The following is a 21,848-nucleotide window of genomic DNA, read 5'->3' on the forward strand; positions in this document are numbered from 1 at the left end:
GACTGTTTCATGCCTGCAGCACAGTGTTCATTTCCCAGCATAACTGCCTCCCCACCCCTGGAAGCCAGAGGGAGCACATGTGGCCGTCGGCAGCGGTGCCTTTGTGGTTCCATCCTGTACTTTGCAGAGTGCCGTGCGTTTATTCCACGTTGTGGGTGTGATATAAGTAAATTGCCGTTTTTACAGTGAATTGCTAATTTGCATTAAATAGGGCCTACATGTCCAGTTTATGTGGCGTTGCCTTTAGGTTCTGTTTTCCTCGCCACTGACCCGAGTGGCTGCATGTACGTGTGTGAACCCAGTTCTGATGAGTCACGTGTACCTTGGGCCCTTAGGGCACGCAGGCCTCAGAATCTGCTTGCACTTCCTAGTTACTGTCTTGCAGCTGAGGGTCAGTTTCAAGGCTGATGAGTTTTGTCTTGATTTGATAACAGATTGACCAAGAACTTCAGAGTCCCTCCTTCATACTTGCGTGGAGGTCGCGGGATTTGCCGTTGCCAGCTTCCGTGCCCCGGGGTGACCGCATGTGTGTCAGTGTCGTGGAGGGGTACTCTGGCTGTATCGTTCTCATCCTGCTGGTGGCAGGAAGCAGGTGGCCTCCACAGGCAGAGCCAGGAGAGTTAGGACCATACAAAGGGGTGGGCAGGGCTCCGGGACCACAGCAGCCCCTCTGGAAGCCACCCCTGGGCCGAGGGGCACTGGGAGCAGCAGCGACCAGAGCCATGCAAGGAAAGGGGTCTGTAGGAGACAGGGTGGCCTTCCACAGGGGGCCCTGGTCAACCAGTGGTGACCCGTCGGGGCGGGAGCCTGGGAGCCCAGTGCCCTTGGCTCTCCTGCTCTGCCCCTGGGCAGAATGCGCCTGCATGTGGGACCAGCCTCCTGCCGCCTGGCATGGGAGCTGACAGCTGTGGGTTTTATGGTAAGTTGGGGTCTTGGCAGTGTCGCTGAGAAACCCAGGCCCCCGAGTGGGCTTGCGGGGTTCAGGCCCCTTGTGCACAGGCCACTTTTTCCTTTCCCGGGGCTGCAGATGGGCTTCGTTGTGTGCAGGGCAGCTTTGGAGCATCTTGAGGGCAGCTTGAGCCCCGTGATGAACATGCGCTGCGGGTACAGTGAGGGGCTGGAAGAGGGAGGAGAGCCTGGGCTGGATCGCGGTCTGAACCCCGTGGTCCCAGCGCCTGGTGGACGGCTGTGGTACCGGGCACCAGGGGAAGAGCAGGACTGTTCCCTGGGTCTGAGGGAGATGGGCAATGCCCAGACCCCACGTTTAAGTGCAGATCAGATTAAGGTACTATCTGGAGTCCGGCTCGTGTTTGGTTATGAAATGTGAGACCAGTGTTTTGCTGACCTGTTTTTTCTCACTTGTGCCTCCCCAGCTCGCCCTGTCCTGAGTTACTTTTCAAAATGAATGAGCTAATACAATATACAGAAGGTTCAAAACAAGCTCATTATCGCCCTGGCGAACCAAGTAAATAACATTTAGCCAGGACTCCAGTCCAGACATCAGGGCCTGCCAGGCTGACTTTAGTTCATTTGACAGAATGACAGTCGTTTTACTTTCAGTGGTTTGTATTTTTGTCTCTTCCTTTAGGATCAATTGTAGAAATTGTGGTTTGATCTTTACTTTCTGATGTGTGTGTGTGTGTGCGCGCGCGCGCGTGTGTGTGCGCGCGCGCGCATGCTCCAGAAAATTCTCAGCTCCGCAGTAATCTGGGCTGGCCCTTGTCGGTTTTCCTAAATTTAGTATTGATCTTTCTACTTTTCTTTGTTTCTACTGGCCTTTTTTGTTTGTTTGTTTGAACCTAAATTGCTCAACTAAATTCTAAAGGAGATTACAAAAGGAAGGACTGACTTTAAAAACCCATGAAAAGATGATGTATCCGCCGTACCGCAGCAAGAGTCCCCTGAGCAGCTGAGTGACTCTACTTCCTTCTTCCTTCCCTCCACCTGGTTGGGGTCGTGGATTCCTTTGAGACTCTGCTGAAAGCTGTGGACCTCTTTCTCTCAAAAATGCAAAGAGACACCGTCTTTTGTGTGTGTTAGGGAGGATTCATGGGTCTCCTGACACCCCCGAGTGTGGTCGCCCGGGCCCCGGTGGAGGGCCCTGCATGGTGGGCTGCCTGGTCGGTCACATGGAGCGGCTGGCGCCCCCCCGATTGGCAGTGCCAGAGATCAGCCCCGAGGGCGGTGGCTCGAGGTGTTTCCCGGCCGCTGTGACTGGGCTGCGGGCGACGGCCCACTGCACTCGGGGTCCGTCCGTGGCACTGGAGAGTCTGGAAGCCGTGGTCCGAGCGCCAGCTGGAGCGGCTGTGGGGTGCTGTCATGACGGTGACACTGGGGTGCTCCAGTTCACTTTGTGGGGAAGGTAGCGTAGTTAAAATTAGCAGCAAGAGCCTCCCGAGAGTCAAGGTTGTCCAAGAGAACTGAGCAATGTCACACCGGGTGGCGGGTGGAATTCCCAGCCCCAGCTAAGCCGAGGTGGAAGGGTCAGGCTCACAGCTGCCACTCGCGGGACCTTGGTGTTAGTGCCGAGAAATCCTCAAGGGGGGCGCTGGGTTAGACCTCTGTCTGCGCTGCCCCTTATGTGGTTAATCCCGGAGGTGGATGTGGCCGTGGCTAGGAGAGCGGGCCGCCCCGCACCTGCGGGTTGCCCGTCCACGGATATGGAGGGCCGACCACACCATGCAGTTTTATAGTGTGAGGGACTCGAGTACCTGTGGGGAGTCCTGGAACCAGTCCCTCATGGGTACCGCGAGACGGCTGTATTCATTTACATAAGGTGTAACATTATAGTACAATATACTCTCATATGTGTGTGTATTATGTTATAGCAAGCTATCTGTTACGACATTATTTAACTGTATAGTATAACGTACTGTACATAATACACATTATATGTATGTAATGTGTATAGCAGAGTCTAATATCGTAATGTGTATTTTTTTTTAAGTTTTGCTCTTTTTTTTTTTTTTTTTTTTGGCTGTGTTGGGTCTTCGTTGCTGCGTGCGGGCTTTCTCTAGTTGTGGCGAGCGGGGGCTACTCTTCGCTGTGGTGCGCGGGCTTCTCATTGCGGCGGCTTCCCTTGTTGTGGAGCACGGGCTCTAGGTGCGCAGGCTTCAGTAGCTGTGGTGCGCGGGCTCAGTAGTTGTGGCTCGCGGGCTCTAGAGCGCAGGCTCGGTATTTGTGGCACACAGGCTTAGCTGCTCCGCAGCATGTGGGATCTTCCTGGGCCATGGCTCGAACCCGTGTCCCCTGCACTGGCAGGCGGATTCTTAACCACTGTGCCACCAGGAATGTGTATTTTATTTCAAGTTCTTCGGGGAGATGTCTAGGATTCCAGTCCCCCACCAGCTCCTTTTCATTGATAACGTGAGGGACAGCGTGTTTCTTAGGTCTGAAGCTGCAGTGCCAGGCTCCCCTTGGTGCCCCCGTGTCCTGGGCCTGCTTTGCCCTGAGTCTGTTTGCCTGGCAGAGCAGGAGGGCCTGGGGTTTCCTCTGGCCTTCAGCACCGGCCTCCTCCGGGCCCCCTCTGCAGAGCCCAGAGCCACCCAGGGCCCCCCCCACCCCGTCTCTGCCACTGGGACATTTAGTTTCTCTCGAGACAGGACGTGTGATCCTTTCCAGCCCACCTCCTCTAAGTGGGGCAGAACCCAGCGTCCCACCGGCTTTTCAGATCACCTCTGCATACTCTTCAGTAAAGGACGCACAGCAGTTCCTGATAATTCTCAGCAATCTCTTACCCCATCTGCAGCCCTAAAGATTAGAATGATGGGAAGCCACAAGTCAAATCACATCTTTGTGACTTTATGCTTCACTCTAATGGTTGTTATTATGTGTGAAAGGTGAAGTAAAGGTTGTTTTAAACTAAGACTTTTGATCAGGCCAGGTTTTAAGTTCTTCCTTGAAAGGAGCAAGCACAGCCCTCGCTTGCTCCCCACCTCCCACCCAGCAGCCGCTCTGCGCCGTTTCGCTCCGCGTTTCCAAAGTGTGCCGCGGTTCTAGACGCCCGTGTCCAGCTGCCTGCCTGACCTCTTCGTTTGGAGGAGGAGGATTCCCACGTCCCACGAAGGAGCAAGACCAGGATGGGGCTCTCGCCCCTCCCCTCTGACGCCTGCTGTCTCCCCCAGCCCATGAGCAGCACGGCGCTGCTGGCAGGGCTGCTGTGCCTGTGTGCCCACCACTTAGCATCCTTATGGACAGGTGACCTCTAGTGCCTCAGTTTTCTCGTCTGTAAATTGGGGCTAAGAATAGTATTCACCGCGTTGAACTGTTGTCAGGATGGAGTGAGTGCACATATAGAGAACACCTGCAATAGTCATTGGCGCCTAGGAAGTACTTGCAGAGTTTCAGCTGCAGTTCTGCACCCGCACGAAGCAGTTGAAGACCCGGTATCTGGAGAGGCTTGCCGGCTCCCGAGAGGAAGGGATGAGATCGCGTGGGAAATCGGGCCTTCCGGGGGCCGTCCACTGCTGGGTTGGGTGTTGGAGCGCGTGCCTTGGTGCAGGAGCAGTGCCAGCACTCCTGGGCGCAGGGACGTCGGGCCGAGCTGGGGCTGGAGGAGGCCGGCAGGGGGACCGGCAGCTGGGCTGTGCGGCACGCTTGGCTCCGCATCCTGGCAGCGGCCGTGGAATAGGGCGGGCTGTGAACAGAGTGAGGTTCTGGTTCCCTGGGTGGGAGCTGGTTCCCCAGTGCCGGGTCGGACTAGCTTGGGGTCGGGGCGAGGGAGTGGCCGGCCTGTACGCACAAGGTGTGATCCGGTTGGGAGAGTTGGAATTCTGGGAGCTGGGAGGGGCCTGGGCCTGCATGGGGTGGGGCAGCACAAGAGCCCAGGGGCCCATGGCTTGCCCCACCATGGGACCCTTAGGGCACTGGTCTGCTGCTGCCCGGCTGAGCCTCCAGCCCAGCGGCCGATGGCCCAGCTGCGCCTGCTGCAGCCCTTGGAGGGTGGTGTGATGGGAGGTGGCGCAGTGAGCCTTTTACGGCCTGAAGTCTTTTCTTGATAGACTTATCAGATGCCCCAAAGAAAAAACCTCTTTAACCAAATACATAATTTTCCTATTTGTAGTTAACTGCCTGTAATTGGCTGTTCAGCCAGCTCGGCCATCCTGGCCTCGGGAATGTTCCATGTTCCTTGGGAGGAATTTGGAAATCCAGATGTACCATGCAGGGTTAACAAGGGGGCCAGCCCCGGGGTGGTCAGGGGGCTCAGGGGGCTTGGAGGGCCTTGGGGGAGGGAGGCCGGGGAGGGTGTCCCCGGGCGAGGTGCGCATCCGGCTCTCCTGACACTGTTTGATGGTGGCTCACTGGTGAAAACACCCATGACACACCCAGGTGACCTCACCTGTCTGGCCGTCAGGGCAGCTGAGTCATGATGCTGTAAACTGTATCCCCAAGGGAAGGTTTGTAGCTGTGGTTATGTCTTCTCCTTGTTAAAATTAGTCTTGAGGGGAGAGTGAGGTGTGCTGAGTTTGTAGCTTGTTTATTACAGGCTTCCTGCCAGCCCCGCAGGCCTTTCCCCTGTGATGACAGCGCTCTCTCCATGTGTGGTTTTAAGCGGGATCCGAGCTCATGGAAGTGGGAGAGGAGGGACGGCGCTTGCGGCCTGGAGAGGACAGTGGCTTCCTCCTCAGCTCGGGCAGTGGTCTTGGGACCTGGTTTGCAGCTTTGCTGTTCTGGCATTCTTAGTGTAGGGTGATGGATACTGAAGGCGGAGCCCTACAGCATCACGAGGAGCGCCCCGCCCCCTGCAGCTGGCGGGGGAGGTACCTCGGTGGCGCTGTCCCGCTCCGCAGGTGTGAGCAGTTTGCAAAGGGCAGTGACTTCTGTTTTGCTGGGGGCAGGTGTGCACAAGGTGGAAGACAGCGGTGTGGAGGGGAGGGCTGCTGCTAAGGGACCGCGGGAGCCTCCTGGCTGGCTGCAGACACGGGCAGTTCTCCTGCGGGTTAGCGGTCCAGGGCGGGGGCAGGAGCCCTGTCAGGTGCAGGTTAATGCAGTTTACTACTGTGTTCATTGTGCCTCAATGGGGAAGCGCTTGCTTTTCAGCTGTAACTTATTTGGCTTATATTTGCCTTATTCTGGAGAGGATTTAAGGTGGCTTAGGTAGAGAATGTACTTCAGAGGCGTTTTTCCAGATTCAGCAAAAGGTATGTCTGCAGCCCTGCATGCTCGTACCTTGATCTGCCTTGGTCTGTTTGCAGTGAGCGCACGGGGCTCCCCACCGGGAAGCTTCCCAGGGGCCCAGAGGGGCATTTGCTGTAAGCCACCGTCGTTCCTCCTTGTCTGGTCCCGAGTCCCATCTTTCTGCTAGGGAGCTGGAAGCAGAGGGACCGTGAGCTCAGACTCCCGCCTCCCTGGGGGCTGGGAAGGGGGCACAGGTGGAGGTGTTGGGGCCCCAGCCCAGGGGCTGCCAAGGGGCTGGAGCCAAGCCTGTCTCCCTTGTGCCTTTGAGGCAGCTCTTGCTCAGGAGATGCCCAGAAGGGGGGCCCGAAGTGCCCCCCACGGCCCTCCCTCCATGTGACCCCCTCACGCCCTCCCTCCCCACTGCCCCTTCTGGCTGACAGCCCTCATATGTGTCCTGAGAAGCAGTGTCTTGTGGACCCCCTGCTTGTGGACTGACGCCAGAGGGAGAAAAGCCCCCTCACTGGTTCTAGAAGCGTTGCTAAAACTCCTGATGGAGCATCTTCAGGGACTGTTTGGGGAAGACTAAACCCTCTCATGTTTGCACACATCCTGGGCTCCCTCGGGTGGGCCTCAGGAAGTGTGACCAAACCTGTGCGTTCAGTTGCTCCTTCCTCTGCCTCTTGAACGTTTTGTACCAGCCTCTGTCATGGGCCTTCAGCGTGCATCCTGACCCTGCCTCTCCCTCTCCCCCTCGCCTTGCTGGCCTTGCTTCTGGGGGCGTGCAGGTCCTCGGGAAACACCTTCAGTGAACGTGGGCACAGATGTGCACCGCAGGACATGCAGACGCTCAGGAGTTTAAAGACCAGCTGCTCGGGTGGGATTTACACCCTGGGAGTGTGTGTCCAGTCCTCTGTATTGTGTCCCTCTGCGGAAAAATGGGACACGCTGTGGTCTGGGCCGAGCACAGGGCCTGTCAGCTTGGAGGGGGCACTCAGCAATGCTTCAAGTGAAGGTTGAACAGACGTGGGTAACTGCCGCTATTGCAGCCCAGGCAGGGACTGGCCGTGGCGTGAGGCTGTGGCCCTCAGCTCCGAGTGATAAGTGGGGTCGTGACCCAGGAAGGCCTGTTGAGATTTTGGGTGTCGGGTGTGGTCACAGCGGCTGCTGTTGCAGAAGCTCTCGGGCTGAGGACCCTGGGTGAAGGCAGGGACTCGCGCTTCCTTCTCCCTCGCTGGAGATGGTGAGACGCGGGCGGTGGAGGGAGCCGGCCTGGGTGGTGGAAGGAACCCTGCTGGGGAGCCACGCTGACCCTGAGCCGCACTCTCAGCTCCGTTTCTGGTTCTTCTCAGGCCTTTCCAGTCACGCGTTCTCCAGAGTTGGCCTCGCTGGGGGCCGGTGCGTTGGGTGAAGGCCCAGGAGAGACACGGTGAAGTGGGCACTTGCTTTCTCCCGTGTGAGGCCCCGTGGGGTCACAGAGGAGTCCCTGGGCTGGGGAGGGGTCAGCGTCCAGGAGGACCCGCCAGAGGGAGCGAGAAGCTTCCTGCATCTCAGCCTCTTTACAGAACTTAGCCGGACAGGGGCCAATTTGGTACATTGGATTAGGTTTTTATCCCCCAGGAGAGAAACCAAATAAACAGAATAGAGTTACTTTGGGCCACTGGCCAAACGAGAAATATTTTGGATCTGGTGACCTTTTTCTTTGGGTCGCTATTCACTGTAGAAGGTTTTGACCCCTATTCCATTTCAGAATAGGAAGAACGGCTTATTTTTCAGAGCGGCAAATAAGGAAAAGAATGAAAGTATCTCGGAGTCTCTGTTTCCAGAGGCTCCCCCGGGAGGAATATTTTTATAGACACCAGACGTCCTCACCAGCCCCGGCCAACTTTCCATCCCGGGATGATGGGGTATGCCGTGAGCTGGCTGGCGCCTGCCGGGCCCCTCTGCCCGCCTCTAAAGCCAGCACCTGCCCCTTTTGTCGCTGCGGCCAGCCGGCCTCGTTGGGGCCCGCGCTCCGTGCCTCTCACCTCCCCCTGTGACTGCGAGCTCTCCTGGGATCTTCGTAGATCACACACCTCAGCATTTTCACGATTGAACTGCAGTAGGTCACTGTCATCACTGAATCTCAGGGTACAGCAAGTGCTTATATAGCTGTTGGCAAAAGCCGGGGAAGGCAGTGTGACCTCAGCCCTTGTTAAGGCAAGGCTGTGCTGTGAAGACCACACAGAGACATCCCACGGCTGACTTTCTCAACCTTGGTAACGGGCACAGGGTCCAAGCAGCACGTGTGTGGCTTGTACAGTGGAGGTTCTGCCTCGCGTAGACACATGGACACGTGCGTGGCTGGCACGGACTGTGGTGCTGGACCACCAGGCACTGTCGCCTTTGTGCCATCCGCCTGCACCCTGACTTCATGTTGCTGTCGGGGTTGGAACCACTCTGCATCTCGGGTCTCGACTTGGGGGCAAGTCCGGGTCTGCGTTGCCCTCCCTCTTCTGTGCCTGTAAGCTACGGAGCGGTCGTCATGGAAGAATCCCTATAGCTGTGCGCTGAGGGGACTGAAGCCCCTTTGCTGCCCTTTGTCCCGTGGCCCCGGGGTCCCCCTAAAAGTGTAGGAAGAGTTGGGAGCAGTGTTGACCTGGGGCTTCTGGAGAAGCTGAGATCGTGTAGGCTTCCTCGTTTGTGTTCCGTGCTGCCTGCCTCTCCCGTGTGTCCCTGGGCACTGGACGGGAAGCGGGGGTGGGGTGGGGGGGAGGTCCAGAACTTCGGGGCGGGGTCGGCTCCTGTGACCTTAGACACTGGCCTGCTCGGGGGGACTGCTGCTGGCTCCCCACGGGGAGAAGCGCCAAGTGCCCCCAGCTTTTCTCAGCATAGAGGCTCTTGATGTCCTTGGGGGTCCTAGGCTCGCCCCCCTCGCCCCCCCAGAAGGCTCTGCGTACAGCTCAGGACGTGCAGGGTCGTTTAGTGGTGAGGTGTGGAGTTCGGGTGTAGCAAGCTGTAAAGTAGCAGAGCTCGGGTGGTTGGGTGGTTTACCGATGATCCCCTGTACCTGCAGCCTGGCCAGAAATGCCTGCTGGCCGCCTGGTGCTGGTTCCACGCGGAGCCGGACCCGGGCCCCCTGCACCAGGCCCCGCCCCCGTCGGAACTTGTGCAGACCCTGTTCTGCCACCTCTCATTCCGGCCTCATCCAGCTTGTGCCCCTTCCAGGCGGCCAGACAAACAGTAACCCTGGAGCCTTAGGAGGGAAGGAGACTAGCGCAGGCCCCAGACCTGTGGCCGCTCGTTCAGGCTCAAAGGCATAGCCACCTCCACAGGGAAGGAGGTCATCTGTTGCGTGCAGCCTGGGCCCTGGGCGATGAGGGGTGACGTTGGCTGCTCTGGAGGGCGAGGAGGGCGAGAGCAAAGGGACAGCAGAGGGGAGCTGTGAGGGCGGGGTACCAGGAGGGCTGAGCCGAGACGGTGTCCGAGGTGCCCCTCGGTCGGGCTACGCCTTGTGCTGGGGACAGAGGAGCACGGGGCCTGGAAAGTCAGCGGGGGAGGCAGGCGAGAGTGCTGCCCCCGTGGGGGCAGGGCAGCCTCGGGAGGGAGGAGGGGCCACAGGCTAAAGGGCACTGTGTCACTGGTCACAGGTTGCATGGGATGTGGCACACCTGTAGATGCTTCTTGTCGAGACAGGTGAGCACGCACATCGGGCTGTTGCGAGTTCACAGAGCCCTCCTCCAGGTCTGTTCAGGACAGACGGCCAGGTTTCAGAACTTTGAGGAAGCCCCGGTAGGGGGGCACCTGGGGGGGCAGGAGGGGCCGGTGTCTCTGTCGCTGGGCGCCCCTGGCCTCCCGGCCCCGTTTCTCCTTTGAGGGTGGGGAAAGGGCAGCACCATGTCCGGCTCCTCTGAGCCGCCACCATCTCTGACCTGGAGCCCAACGACTGTGGATTCTTGTCCTGCTTCCAGAGGAGCTTCGTGTCCGTCCTCACATTTGCTCCAGGCTCCTTGAAGCCCCATGGCCCACCTGGGTGAATTCCGAGCTCTTGCCCTCCCAGCCCTGCGGGCCCTCGGTCTGCCTTGGGGCTCTGGACAGCACGCCTGACCCCCTCCCAGGCCTGCCCGCTGGGCTGTGCCGTCCACTTGTGGGTGTCCCCATGGAGGGGTAGGGCGGGTCACGGTGGAGGGAGCGAACCCTCCTAATCTTGCTGGAAGCCCCGTGCCCCGTGGCTGCTGGGGGGCAGGCAGCGCAGACAGCGGACACAGGATACCGCGTGGTCTAGGCCAGGGCGCCTCCCATCAAGGCACCTGAAAGTGGGAGTGGGAGGGTCAGAGGGAAGCCCTCACCTAGACGTCCAGTTGCCCGCCCTGCTCTCCGCACGCCCACTCTCCAGCACCCGTTTACACACCTCCTCACTGGTCATCCTAGTGGTGGGGCAGGTGCTGTGCAGGAGGCAGGGCTGTGGGTCAGCGGTCGGGACCTTCCTTGACAGAGAGAGGCTGCACTTGGTTCTGATAACTGAGTAGGACCCTTAACCTAAATTGTTTTACTAATAAATATTTATCTTTCTTAGTGACCGTTCTGGGTAAAAATCCTCAGAAAACTGACGGCGTCATCATTATTAGATTAATTTTTTATTCTTCTGGGCCATTCAAACCAAACTTAACTTCTCAGTTAGCCGGTTCCCGGTAGTTTTGGTGATTTGTGTCCTTTAGGACTAAGTACATGAACAGCGCATCCTCTGCAATGGAGGCGAACAAAGGGTTCCATTCGCCAGGGAGTTTTCAGCACAGTCTTCTCTGAATGTAATCAGGGGTGCCCATCCTGCTTCACAGCCCTGTAGCAGCAGCGTTATTCCACATCATTGCATTATTCTGCATGATGCATCGTGGCATTATTATTCCATCCCCCAGACCGTGTGCCGGTGTGGCCGCCACCTCCAGGTGTGGGATCCGCAGGCAGAGTGTCCGAGTCACAGCTGTTATCAGCGGCTTGGCATCCACATCTCTGCACCGTTTCCTGCCGTCGAGTTCAGAAGCTCAGCTTGTTTCCGGAGCGTTTTGAGCTAACTCGTGGGATGCTGAGACTCTTGAGCCTGCCCTGCTTTGTCTCGGAAGGAGCATGGCATCTGGGGAGCCAGGATGTGGGGGTCCAGGTCTGTGGGACCCCGGCTGAGTCTTCTGTCCGACCCCTTTTGCAGCCACTCCCTGAGCCACCTGCTTCTGGGGAGCCTTTTGCGTCCTCTGGTGATCCCTTCGTCCCCTGTGCTGCGGCCGCTGTTGTGAGTTTGCGTCCAGTTCCTGCCGAGTTTTAAGCTAACAGCCCCCCCGGGGGAAGTCAGGGTGAGGAACATCTGGAGCCAGTCGTGGGAATTGGCCGCACAGCTGTGCCACGCGCCCACCCGACTTGGCCATGGGGGTGCTGACCGACCGGGGTCCCTGGGCGTCGTGGTGGCCCACCCTCCCTTGGCTGCCTGCATTTGGCCACCCAGGTGACCTACCTTCTGTCAAGAAATTAAGTTTAAATCAAACTTAAGCTGTAACGCTCCTTGTTCACTTTCATCCCAACAGTCATCTTAAAATCTCTCCTTTTAATTGACTCCATTTTCCGGTCCTTTCTGTCTGCCGGGGTGGTTTGCAGACAGAGTACCTGTCAGGGGCCCAGGAAGGGTGGGCAGGGGCCCAGGGGCCCGGGGCAGGGTGGCTTGCTCCCCTCCGGTTGCTGCTGTTCCTTCTTTTTTTCTTTGTAAAACTGCTTCTTTGGAAGCTTTCACTTCTCATGTAGGCAAGTCCCAAGCTAATATTTATCCTGCGAAGTATCTTAAAAATGCTGGAGGGCGAGTTATTTGCTGAGAGCTTTATCAATCTTTGAAAGAGAGTCATTGTTACATTGATAAACTGAGGCACTGCTTACAATGGCCAGATTGTGTTTGAACTTGCAACCTTTAACGCAACAGTTACTTTTTGTTAACAGATGGAATCGTGTTGGCTCTTCTTGTAAAGAGGTCTTTATCCTTGTGTTTTTTGTTTGTTACTGGCGTGCGCTGGGAGAGGGGAGACCTGGCTCGCGGAGCTGGTTTTGTAATACATTCGGGTGTTAACTAATTTTATGATGGGCAGGCTTTTTAGGAATGCGGACGTTTGTACTCGGAGCCCTCACTTTTTATGAATTGTCCCTTTAAAAGTGGAGGTGCCTCCTTCCAGAGAGAAAACTGGCCTCGCCATGCAGTCTTCAAAGACTTAACAACGTGCAGGAAAGAAAAAGTGATATAAATAACAAGAATGTGCAGTAGGTGGTATTATTTATGAGTGGTCACGAGGTTTCAGGTCTAAAGGAAAGCACACTGAGAGTGAACTTAAATAAAGAGCTTTCCTGAGGGTGTTGTTTGTCAGTAAAAGGAACCACTTCTGGGTCTTCTCCAGAGACCGTTTCCCCTACCTGGCAGCCCCGCTCGACTTTGGACTGGGTGGATTGGACGTGGGGTGCTTCCTGGGGACAGGACGGTGCCAGGGGGCCCCATGTCCACACCCCCGCCTGGTGGTCTAGGAGCAAGTGTTGGGTGCAGGCACGGGTGGGCAGAGGTGAGTCCAGAAGTGGGTCCTGCAGCTTGGGCACAGGGACAGATGTGGGGACTTGAGCGTGGCTGGTGGGAGGGTGGGTGGACAAAGACTGGAGACAGAGGTCCAGAAGCGAGTTTAAAACGTAGTTACCAGGAGCTGGGAGCCCGGTGAGGGTGCGGGGCCGGGCCGGTGCGGGCAGAGGGGACTCACGTGGGCTGCCCTGGGGGCTGGAGGTGGGGACATGTGAGGTGGCGCCCGTCACTCATCGCATGGGCCCCGAGTGGCCCTGCCCTGCCCGAGGTGGGAGCCCGTGGTGCCCTGCCCTGCGGAGGTCTCAGTCAGCACCGAGCACTTCCTCCTGGGTCAGCCGACTGGGGGTTCCTCCTTCGTCTCTGTCTCTCTGTCTGCCTTTGTCCCTCCCTCGTGACTCACCCCCTGAGCTGCACGTGGAGCTGCCGTGGCCGGAGTGGGGCCGGGAGGCAGTGTGTGTCCTGGGTCTTCCTGGTGCCTCCCCGCGGTCACACAGGGGCTCATCCCTGCCCACGCCCCAGCGTCCCTGTGGGTTCAGCATCCACGTTTAAAACACTGATGGTTGGGCTTCCCTGGTGGCGCAGTGGTTGAGAATCTGCCTGCTAATGCAGGGGACACGGGTTCGAGCCCTGGTCTGGGAGGATCCCACATGCCATGGAGCAACTAGGCCCGTGAGCCACAACTACTGAGCCTGCGCGTCTAGAGCCTGTGCTCCGCAACAAGAGAGGCCGCCATAGTGAGAGGCCCGCGCACTGTGATGAAGAGTGGCCCCCACTTGCCACAACTGGAGAAAGCCCTCGCACAGAAACGAAGACACAACACAGCAAAAATAAATAAATTAATTAATAAACTCCTACCCCCAACATCTTCTTTAAAAAAAAAAAAAAACAAAACACTGATGGTTGGCCGAATTGTTTGGGGGACGCACGGAGCTTCTACAGGGGAGAATCTGATTTCTTGCTCACATAACTCTCCAGGTCATCTTCCAGGTGTCTCTCAAGCACTCTGCATCTCCTGAACAACTTCTTCTCCCCCAGTGGAAACTCTGTACCTCTTAAATCAACCAATCTACCTATCTGTCTATCTATTTATTTATTTATGGAGGGATTCCAGCTTTTCATTTTTCCCCTTTTACACAAAACAAAGTAGAAGAGATAAAGTAGGATTAAAACTGCAAAAGTAGTCAATTGGTAGAACACATATACACAGAAAAAATCCGGATAGGAAGACAAGCTTATTTACAATGAGGAAGCGGTGCCTTTCGTTCATGTTTGATAACATCTGGAGAGTCATCGTGAGCAGTAAGGTCCTGTGGTCAGTGCTGTGCGTTCTTAAATTTAACGCCTGTTTTGAGAGGTTGAAAGAAACACAGGTCCTGGTGTCGGGACGCTGTGCCGGGCTGACCTGAGGAGGGGTGTGTGTGTGTATGGGTGGGAGTCCAGGGTGCAGTGTAACTGATTCGTGGATGGGAAGTGAGTGCTGCGTTGAAACGCAGTGACTTCTAAGAGCATTATCTTTTGTTTTCAGCAGCGGTAAAATCCAGTCTGTTTTGATGCCTCTCAATCCTACAGGCACATGCGGTGACTGTAATACACGTTCAGGTCATACTGTCGTGTGGAGTTTTTTACATAAACTAGATACAGTATGTTTATGTATTTGGGGATTCCATTGTGCCCAGGGAGGCTTGATTTTAACTACTTCCCCGGGTTTTAAATACTCCTGTGCTTCCCTCTCATGAACTTTTGTCCAGCTTAGTGGAAAGGTATCGCTCTTTGGGCGATATCGGTGGTCATTCTTTGTATTTATGGTCTTACCTGTGGCTTCCTGACCATATTTACATTCCAGTCACCACTGGACTTGCGTCAGCATCAGGCCCCCAGGTGGGGGAGCCTGGTGGAGCTTGCTTGCCCCCCAGAACGGTGGAAGGATGCACTTGTAGCCACATTCGGCAGCCCCTGTGTGGATTTGCACTGTGTGGTGTGGGGTATCGTTTTGCAGAAGGCAGCATATGTACTTCTGGCCCTTGTGTTAGGTGTGCTTGGAACCGCCTAGCCCTTCCACCGGTGCTGGCGCTCACCTGGATGGCAGGTGCCTGGGAATTCTGGGCCTCCTTTCGGGCTCAGACTCTATTTCCCGCTGCTGTGTGTTTTTTTTTTTAATAAATTTATTTATTCATTTATTTATTCTTGGCTGCGTTGGGTCTTCTTTGCTGCACGCGTGCTTTCTCTAGTTGCGGCGAGCTGGGGCTACTCTTTGTTGCGCTGAGCGGGCTTCTCATTGCGGTGGCTTCTCTTGTTGTGGAGCACGGGCTCTAGGCACGTGAGCTCAGTAGTTGTGGTGCACAGGCTCAGGAGTTGTGGTGCGAGGGCTCTAGAGTGCAGGCTCAGTCCTGTGGTGCGTGGGCTTAGTTGCTCCGTGGCATGTGGGATCTTCCCAGGCCAGGGCTCGAACCCGTATCCCCTGCATTGGCAGGCGGGTTACTAACCACGGTGCCACCAGGGAAGCCCCCTCTGCTGTGTGTTGGCTGTGTTCTCAGCTCCGCAGGAGGCAGCCCCCAGACGGAGGGCAGTGCTTAGTCCTGGCGTGTCAGCACCCATGGTTAATGAATGGGAAAGAAAAGGGGCTTGTTGGTGTTTGCAGCCTTGGGCCTGGGGAGTCTGGTGCCCTCTGGGCTGCAGGCAGGGGAAGATGCTTTGTAACCCCTGGCCAAGAAGTAGAGCTCCTCAATCCAAAGTGGACCTGCTTCAGACCTTGCTGCAGGGCTTTTCTGTCTTGCCAGCCACTCTTGGCCTGGAGAGAAAAGAGCTGACCCTGACTCCTTGCTGGTAGTCGAGGCTGACCATGAGTACCCCTGAGTGCAGTGCATTGTGGGCAAATCCGTGATGAACAAAGTAGGCGGTGGTGCAGCTAGGGGTGGGTGTCTGACGCCAGTCCAGTGGGAAGAAGGCTAAATAAAGCAGAGCTAAATCTGAGGAGCTCCAAGCGGGGCCATAGGTGTTACCGAATGAAAAGCCCCGTGGTTGTGATTGGAAGCTGGAGTAGCCACCGAGTGAAGGGCCTCGCCGGGGACACAGGAGGGAGGAATAGCCTCCATGTACCAGGATGTTTTGGAGGGATATGCTGTGCTCCTGGGTGCGGTTATAGAACAGTCTTGAGTCACTTTATTGCTGGTGTCAGATTGGGGAAAGCTTCTGAGATGCTTCTCGGTGATCACTTTCGAGTCCGTACCAGCTTTCTGTGGACCTGCCAGCAGCTCAGTGAGTCCATAGCTGGCTTTTCAAACCTGCCACCCCTACCCCTCCTCTCCCCATCCAACCCTCTCAGGCTGCGTGGTGTTGCAAACCTCTCTGCACTGTCTAGGCCATCTGAGATTCATCTTCGTGTAGAACACTCCTGGGTATCACTCCACATATCAAGATCCTATGTGATGTTTGGATAGGGCAACCAGAAAAATCTGTTACTTTTTTTTAAATTAAAAAATAGTTTGGGGTTCTACAGAAGCAATAAGGACAGATAGATAGATAAAATGATGAATCACTCAGAATACCTTTTTCTCTGCATCCGTGCCTTTAAAAAAAACATTTAATGGGACCATAATGTGTACTTGATTTATAATCTGCTCCCCCCGCCACCGCCACAAATAAGGTCTTTTATTTGTCACCACTAAAAGTCTGATTTTTAAACAGATTCCTGGACTGGTGGTTCATATCCATCAGCTCGTTCAACTTTAGCACCTGTCTCGTCCCCAGTAGCTTTTCCAGAACTACTGCCTTCACCATGTAGCCCCATGAGTTTTCCCCAATTCATACTTGGGCTTCTTTAGCATTTTTACTTTTCTAACAGACATCATGGAGTGGATAAATAGACTGGCAGGCCTTTTCTGTGTCTTTTCCAATGCGTCTGGAATCAATTTATTGACCACCTCTTTCAAGTCATTTGTCTGCACCTCTCGGGTCACGATTTCCATCATCCTCTTGCGCATTTGGCGGACCTGCTGGTGCCGGGCATAAGAGGTCTTCCGAATCTGATTGTTGCGTTTTTTAGTAAAACCCACACAGAATAGACGAAGCAAATAACCATCGGTAGTCTTGACATCAACATGAGCTTCAACCATGGTCTGCCATTTTTTGACCGTGGAGCACGTTTTGTCATGGGTAAGATCGTAAGATCCATGCCGTGGAAATTAGGGAGTTTTTGCCCTGAACGTCTTCAGTAATAAGCTTGAATTTTCTAAATGTAACTTCATCATTCTGCAGATCAGCAAGGCTCACTTCAAACACACGACCCTTGAGGCCATCAGATGCGATTTTGGTTCCTTGAGTTCTCGTGACTCGTGTTTTCCCAATATTTCTTATATTGAACATAGCTGGTGCTTTCACTTCATACTAATCTTTCTTAGAAAATGGGCCAACCACTTTCTTCTTGGCTCCCTTTTTACTGCCTTTCGTAAGGCGCTTGTTCTTTCCGACCGCCATGGTGCTGCTCAGAGAGCCAAAAGGGCTATAATCTGCTTTGTTGTACCTAATTTTAGGCATGTTTCCATGTCAACAGGTAATCCCACAATGTGGATTTTGTGTCAGGATCTGCCTTACTTTATGTGACCAGGTCTCTTTTGGACACTTGCAGGTTTCTCAGTGGTGTAGTCAGCATCCCTGTACAGGGCTTTGCTTTCCAAAGAGTTCCAAAGAGCAGAATTGCGAGATCAGAGGGTATTTACGTCTTAAGGCTTTTTATACATGCTGAAAGCACTGCAGTTTTTAAGAAGTCATTTTTGATGGAGCCGGGACTGTCATGGTTAATTGCACAGGTGATAGATAGTACGGCTTACTTTGGGCACTTCAGCTTCCGGGATCCCAGGAAAGCGCTGGTTCTGAATAGCTGACCTTTCCAGGCAGCAGGGGGATTCAGGTACCAAACTGGGTTTCTTCCTCACAGAACATCGGGGGCCCTGCAGGTGAAGGGGTTACCCCTCTCTGTAGAGGGGGGGACAGATTCCGTGAGCTTGCAGTCTGATTGACGCCATTCGGGAAGCTCCCTCCTGCCCCCTCCCCCTTTGTGGGAGCTGTCCTGTGCGCTCCAGCCAGTTCCCTGAGCTGGGCCGAGGAAGCCACTGCCTTGCCTTCCCCTGTCCCCAGCCTGCAGTGGGCCTGAGGCCCAGTGCAGGGGCTCCCCGATGGGGACTGTCCTTGGACCGCACCTCCCTCTGGGTAAAACCGACTGTAGGTGACCATGAGTCGGTGGGAGGGTTTTTGAAGGGTGTAGAGACTTCACAAGGTCTGCAGTGTGGCTTTAGACCACGTTCTTGGTAGTTCAGCAGGCCAGGCTCTCCTGTAAATGGTGCAGGCATGACTCATCCCCCCTGTGTGGAGCCCTGACCTTCAGCCACGTTCAGGTGTGCAAGGGTCGGGGCGGTGACTGCAGAATGCTGGGTGGTGGCGGTGGTGGTGTTTTAATTTATTTTATTTTTATTTATCTTTAGCTGCATGGGTCTTTGTTGCTGCGCGCGGGATTTCTCTAGTTGCGACGAGGTGGGGCTATTCTTCATTGCGGTGTGCGGGCTTCTCATTGCGGTGGCTTCTCGTTGCGGAGCACGGGCTCTAGGCGCATGGGCTTCAGTAATTGTGGCACACGGGCTCAGCAGTTGTGGCTCGCGGGCTCTAGAGCGCAGGCTCGGTAGTTGTGGCGCATGGGCTTAGTTGCTCCGCGGCATGTGGGATCTTCCCGGACCAGGGATCGAACCCGTGTCCCCTGCATTGGCCAGCGGATTCTTAACCACTGCACCACCAGGGAAGCCCCTGTTGTTCGTTTTTATGGTCTCAGAGAGTAAGAATGAATTTAACCCCAGACTAAAGCTGTGTATGTTCCCTTCATTCACCAAAATGTTACCTTTAAAAAAAAAAACTAGTTTTGATTTTAACATTCCTCAAATATATTTCATACTTCCTGTCTTTAAAAACATTGACATTTTGTGTTTACCTGACACATGGACCCTAATTCACATAATCCCATATTGTTAGACAGTTGAGTTGTCTCCAGTTCTCCTTTTGTAGCACTGCATCCTTTTTTGCCTTAGGGTACACGGAGAATCTGGAAACTGCTTTGATTTGATATCCCATGTAAGTACCATCAGAAGGGTTCATTACATCTCAGCAGTCTTTAGTGGTATCCCTTAATTATACCCGTCTTTGAGGTCTATTCTTTTTCCTTTTTGTTTTGGCCGTTCCTTGAGGCTTGCGGGATTTTAGTTCCCCGAGCAGGGACTGAACCCGGGCCCACAGCCGCGAAAGTGCTGAGTCCTAACCACTGGACCTCCAGGGAATTCCTCGTTCTTGATTATAGGTATGTAAAGTGAGGAATCTTCCTTTTCATTTTTCAAAAGTACCATTTACGAGCCTCCTTTAGGCAGCTTGCCTGTCTCTTCCATATCGTGGATGACAGAGCCTGCGTTTATTGGTACCTGGCCCTGCGCCTTAGAGGAAGTAATGAGAGGTTTGGAGAAATACTAGTCTCTCCTAGAACTGTTGGAAGTGGCTACCCACTTGGCATTTTAGGTGGATCCTGAAGCTCAGTTTTCCTAGGCTAGCTGGGGTTCCAGGAGCCGCCCAGTTTAAAAGCTTGCTGCTGTTTCCATGGTAGCCAAAGCTTCATTCTGACCCGAGCGGCTTAAACTAGCAAATTGATGCTAGAAGCATTCAGAGGAAGGGGAAGAAAAAAAACCTCTGGCAGCTTTTTAATTAGAAAACAAAAAACCTCCTACTCACCTGATTGTGCAAATGAAGGAAAACCATGTAAAGGTCAGAGGTGAAAAGTTAGGTGAGCAGGTCTTTCTGTATTTTTCAAAGAAGGTAACTGTTGCAGAGAATGTTTCCTTTGGGGACAAAGCAGTTTGTCCTTGTTTCAGTGTAATTTCCTCCTGGATGAGCTTTCTGAGTGTTGGATGCTAGGCGTTGCTTTCCTTCATGTGTCGGTAACAGTTTGCTTTAGTAGAAGGTGAAGACGGATATTCTGTTTGGGAGCGTGCTTGATTTCTGTCCTAATGCCGTGCCCTCTCAGTTTTAGGAAGTAGGATAGATAGTACGTGCTTTGATAGGATCCAATATTAAATGCGTTTTCTGTCATGTAAGCTGTCACTAGAGTTTGCCTTTCTGCTTATTTTAACCTGACACTGTGCTTTTAGATGGTCCGGAGCGGCAGCGGCCCTGCCCCCGGGGCAGAAGGAGTCCTGTATGGTGCTCTCTGTGCAGGGGGGCGGGGCAGGGGGTTCCCACACACCTGGCCTCAGAGCTGGGCGGGGCTCCCCCGAGGTTGTCTGGTGGAAGAGAGCCGAGCCTTCCTTGCTCCTTCTGGACTGGAGTCAGGAAGGGGGGCGCTGGCTCCCTGGTGCTGGTCATGAGCTCCACGCCACTCACCCCCTCATCCTGCTGTAGGTTCCTTTCCTAAGAGATGATGCAGTCCTCCGTGTCTGGCAGGGCTGCGACCATGAGGGACCTGCAGCCGTGCCCTGTCCCTAGAGGTCCTAGGAATTCTTGGTAGGAGTTCGTGGCTCTGTTGGCAATTCTGATGTTCCCTTTTTGGATGAAAAAGGGGCTTCTGGAGTTGGGTGTGCTGTCAGAGAAAACCCAAGGCCCTGGGAGTGGAGAGAGTCAAGCTGCCTGGCATCCTTTCCATCAGCGCCCTGCCCTTGGCCGGTTGCTTCACAACTGGAGGGTCATTGTTCTCGGGAGCCTCTTGGTACCCTTCCAGGAGGGCTCTGCCCCTAATGTGCTTCACTGTTGTGGGTGCGCAGATGGCCCAGGTTCACCCAGCGTGCTGGGCGTACACGGATGGGCTCGGGCGTGCCTGCCAGACCCTCTGCAGGGAGCACCGTGGGCCGAGGCTCTTCCCCTCTGGTTTAGATGTGACCTCACTTGTCCTTTAGGTCCATCTGAGCCCCTGCATCCCATCCTGCTCTCAGCCCGCCCTCGGGGTCACAGATGTTGGCCGGGGTCGGGGAATCAGAGGTGGTCCTCCTGCCGTCCTGGGGACCAGGAAGCCCAGGGCTGGCGGAAGCCCTTTTGATGCCTACAAATTACCTCTGAGGAGGCAAGGCCAGCGCAGGCCTCCCAGCTGCTCGGGCACGAGTCTGCTTAGACGTGTTAGATGTGTTGGCTCTACACAGGGCCCCGGGACCCCCGACAGGCAGGACGGCGATGGTTTGGGGGTGCGCCACGTGTAAACCCCAACTGTGAGCCACTGCTCTTGTGTCCTGTCTCATTAAAGCCGGTGATTCCTGAAGAATCCCACACAGGCATGACGTTGTGAGATGCTGTGATCTATCTGGGGGTGGGGTGGGGGGTGACTGTTAACAAATAGTTCTGAAGTAGAGTGTGTATTTTGAAAGTTTACTTAAATTGCAGTATGCCAGTTTAAAGGAGCATAAAAAATGATCTCTACTATTCATTGGCATTGACACGCTGGTTTCTGCTTCCTATTCAGAAGAGAAGTGGATTTTCCTTGAGCTCTGTGATTATCCTGCTCTTCTCTCTAAAGGGAGAGGGATGTCTAAAAATTGGTTTTCTTTTTTGAACGGAGTAATCATGCTTAGCCTGGTCCTCTGCCTTCCGTGCTTACGAATTCATTATTATAAAGCCATCCGGGTACCTGTGCCCACCCAGTGTGACCTGAGCTGCTCCTCGGTTGGCCCCTGTTGTCAGCGAGTGGATGGGCGGCCCAGGCCCACCTACCTCCTGCAGGGAGCGCCTTCTCCCTTCCCCGGGGTGCCTGGGTGGGAGAAAGGTTGGGATGCTGGTGTTGGGTGCCCCCCGGGTCTGACGGCACCTGAAGGAAAAGCGAGGGCCCAGGCCATGTCCAAGGATGCCACGCTGCCAGGACCTTGACAACCGGGACTGTCTGTCCTGCAGACACACAAGAGGGGCTGAGTCCCCCGCTCTGAGAGCTCACAGTGGGTGTGGCGTGTGCCGAGAGCCGTCACCCGCCTTGCAGGGTGCCCTCTGGTTGAAGAGACAGGGCACTGTCCGGGGAGGGACCAGGGTGCAGGGCTGGGCTGTGTAGTCAACAGAAGAGAGGCCCAGGAGAAGCGCGCTTGATGCCTGCGGTGCCCAGGTCTGGGCTGCCCCTGCTCATGCCGGGCTACTCATCCCTTGAGAGGCACTTTAATTAGAC

At 55.0% G+C, this 21,848-nt stretch overlaps 1 protein-coding gene and 1 pseudogene across 4 annotated transcripts in view; one reads left to right on the plus strand and one right to left on the minus strand.

The window, feature by feature from the left end:
* Window positions 1-21,848, plus strand: part of SLC45A4 (solute carrier family 45 member 4) — a 74,088-nt gene that overhangs the window by 12,298 nt on the left and 39,942 nt on the right. The gene's annotated exons all lie outside the window — the stretch shown is intronic.
* On the minus strand, window positions 16,335-17,298 carry LOC309791893 (small ribosomal subunit protein eS1-like; annotated as a pseudogene). The gene has a single exon. The product of its transcript is annotated as a small ribosomal subunit protein eS1-like (transcript).

Source organism: Mesoplodon mirus, assembly GCF_964341445.2.
Source record: "Mesoplodon mirus genome assembly, chromosome: 16".
Taxonomy (NCBI): domain Eukaryota; kingdom Metazoa; phylum Chordata; class Mammalia; order Artiodactyla; family Ziphiidae; genus Mesoplodon; species Mesoplodon mirus.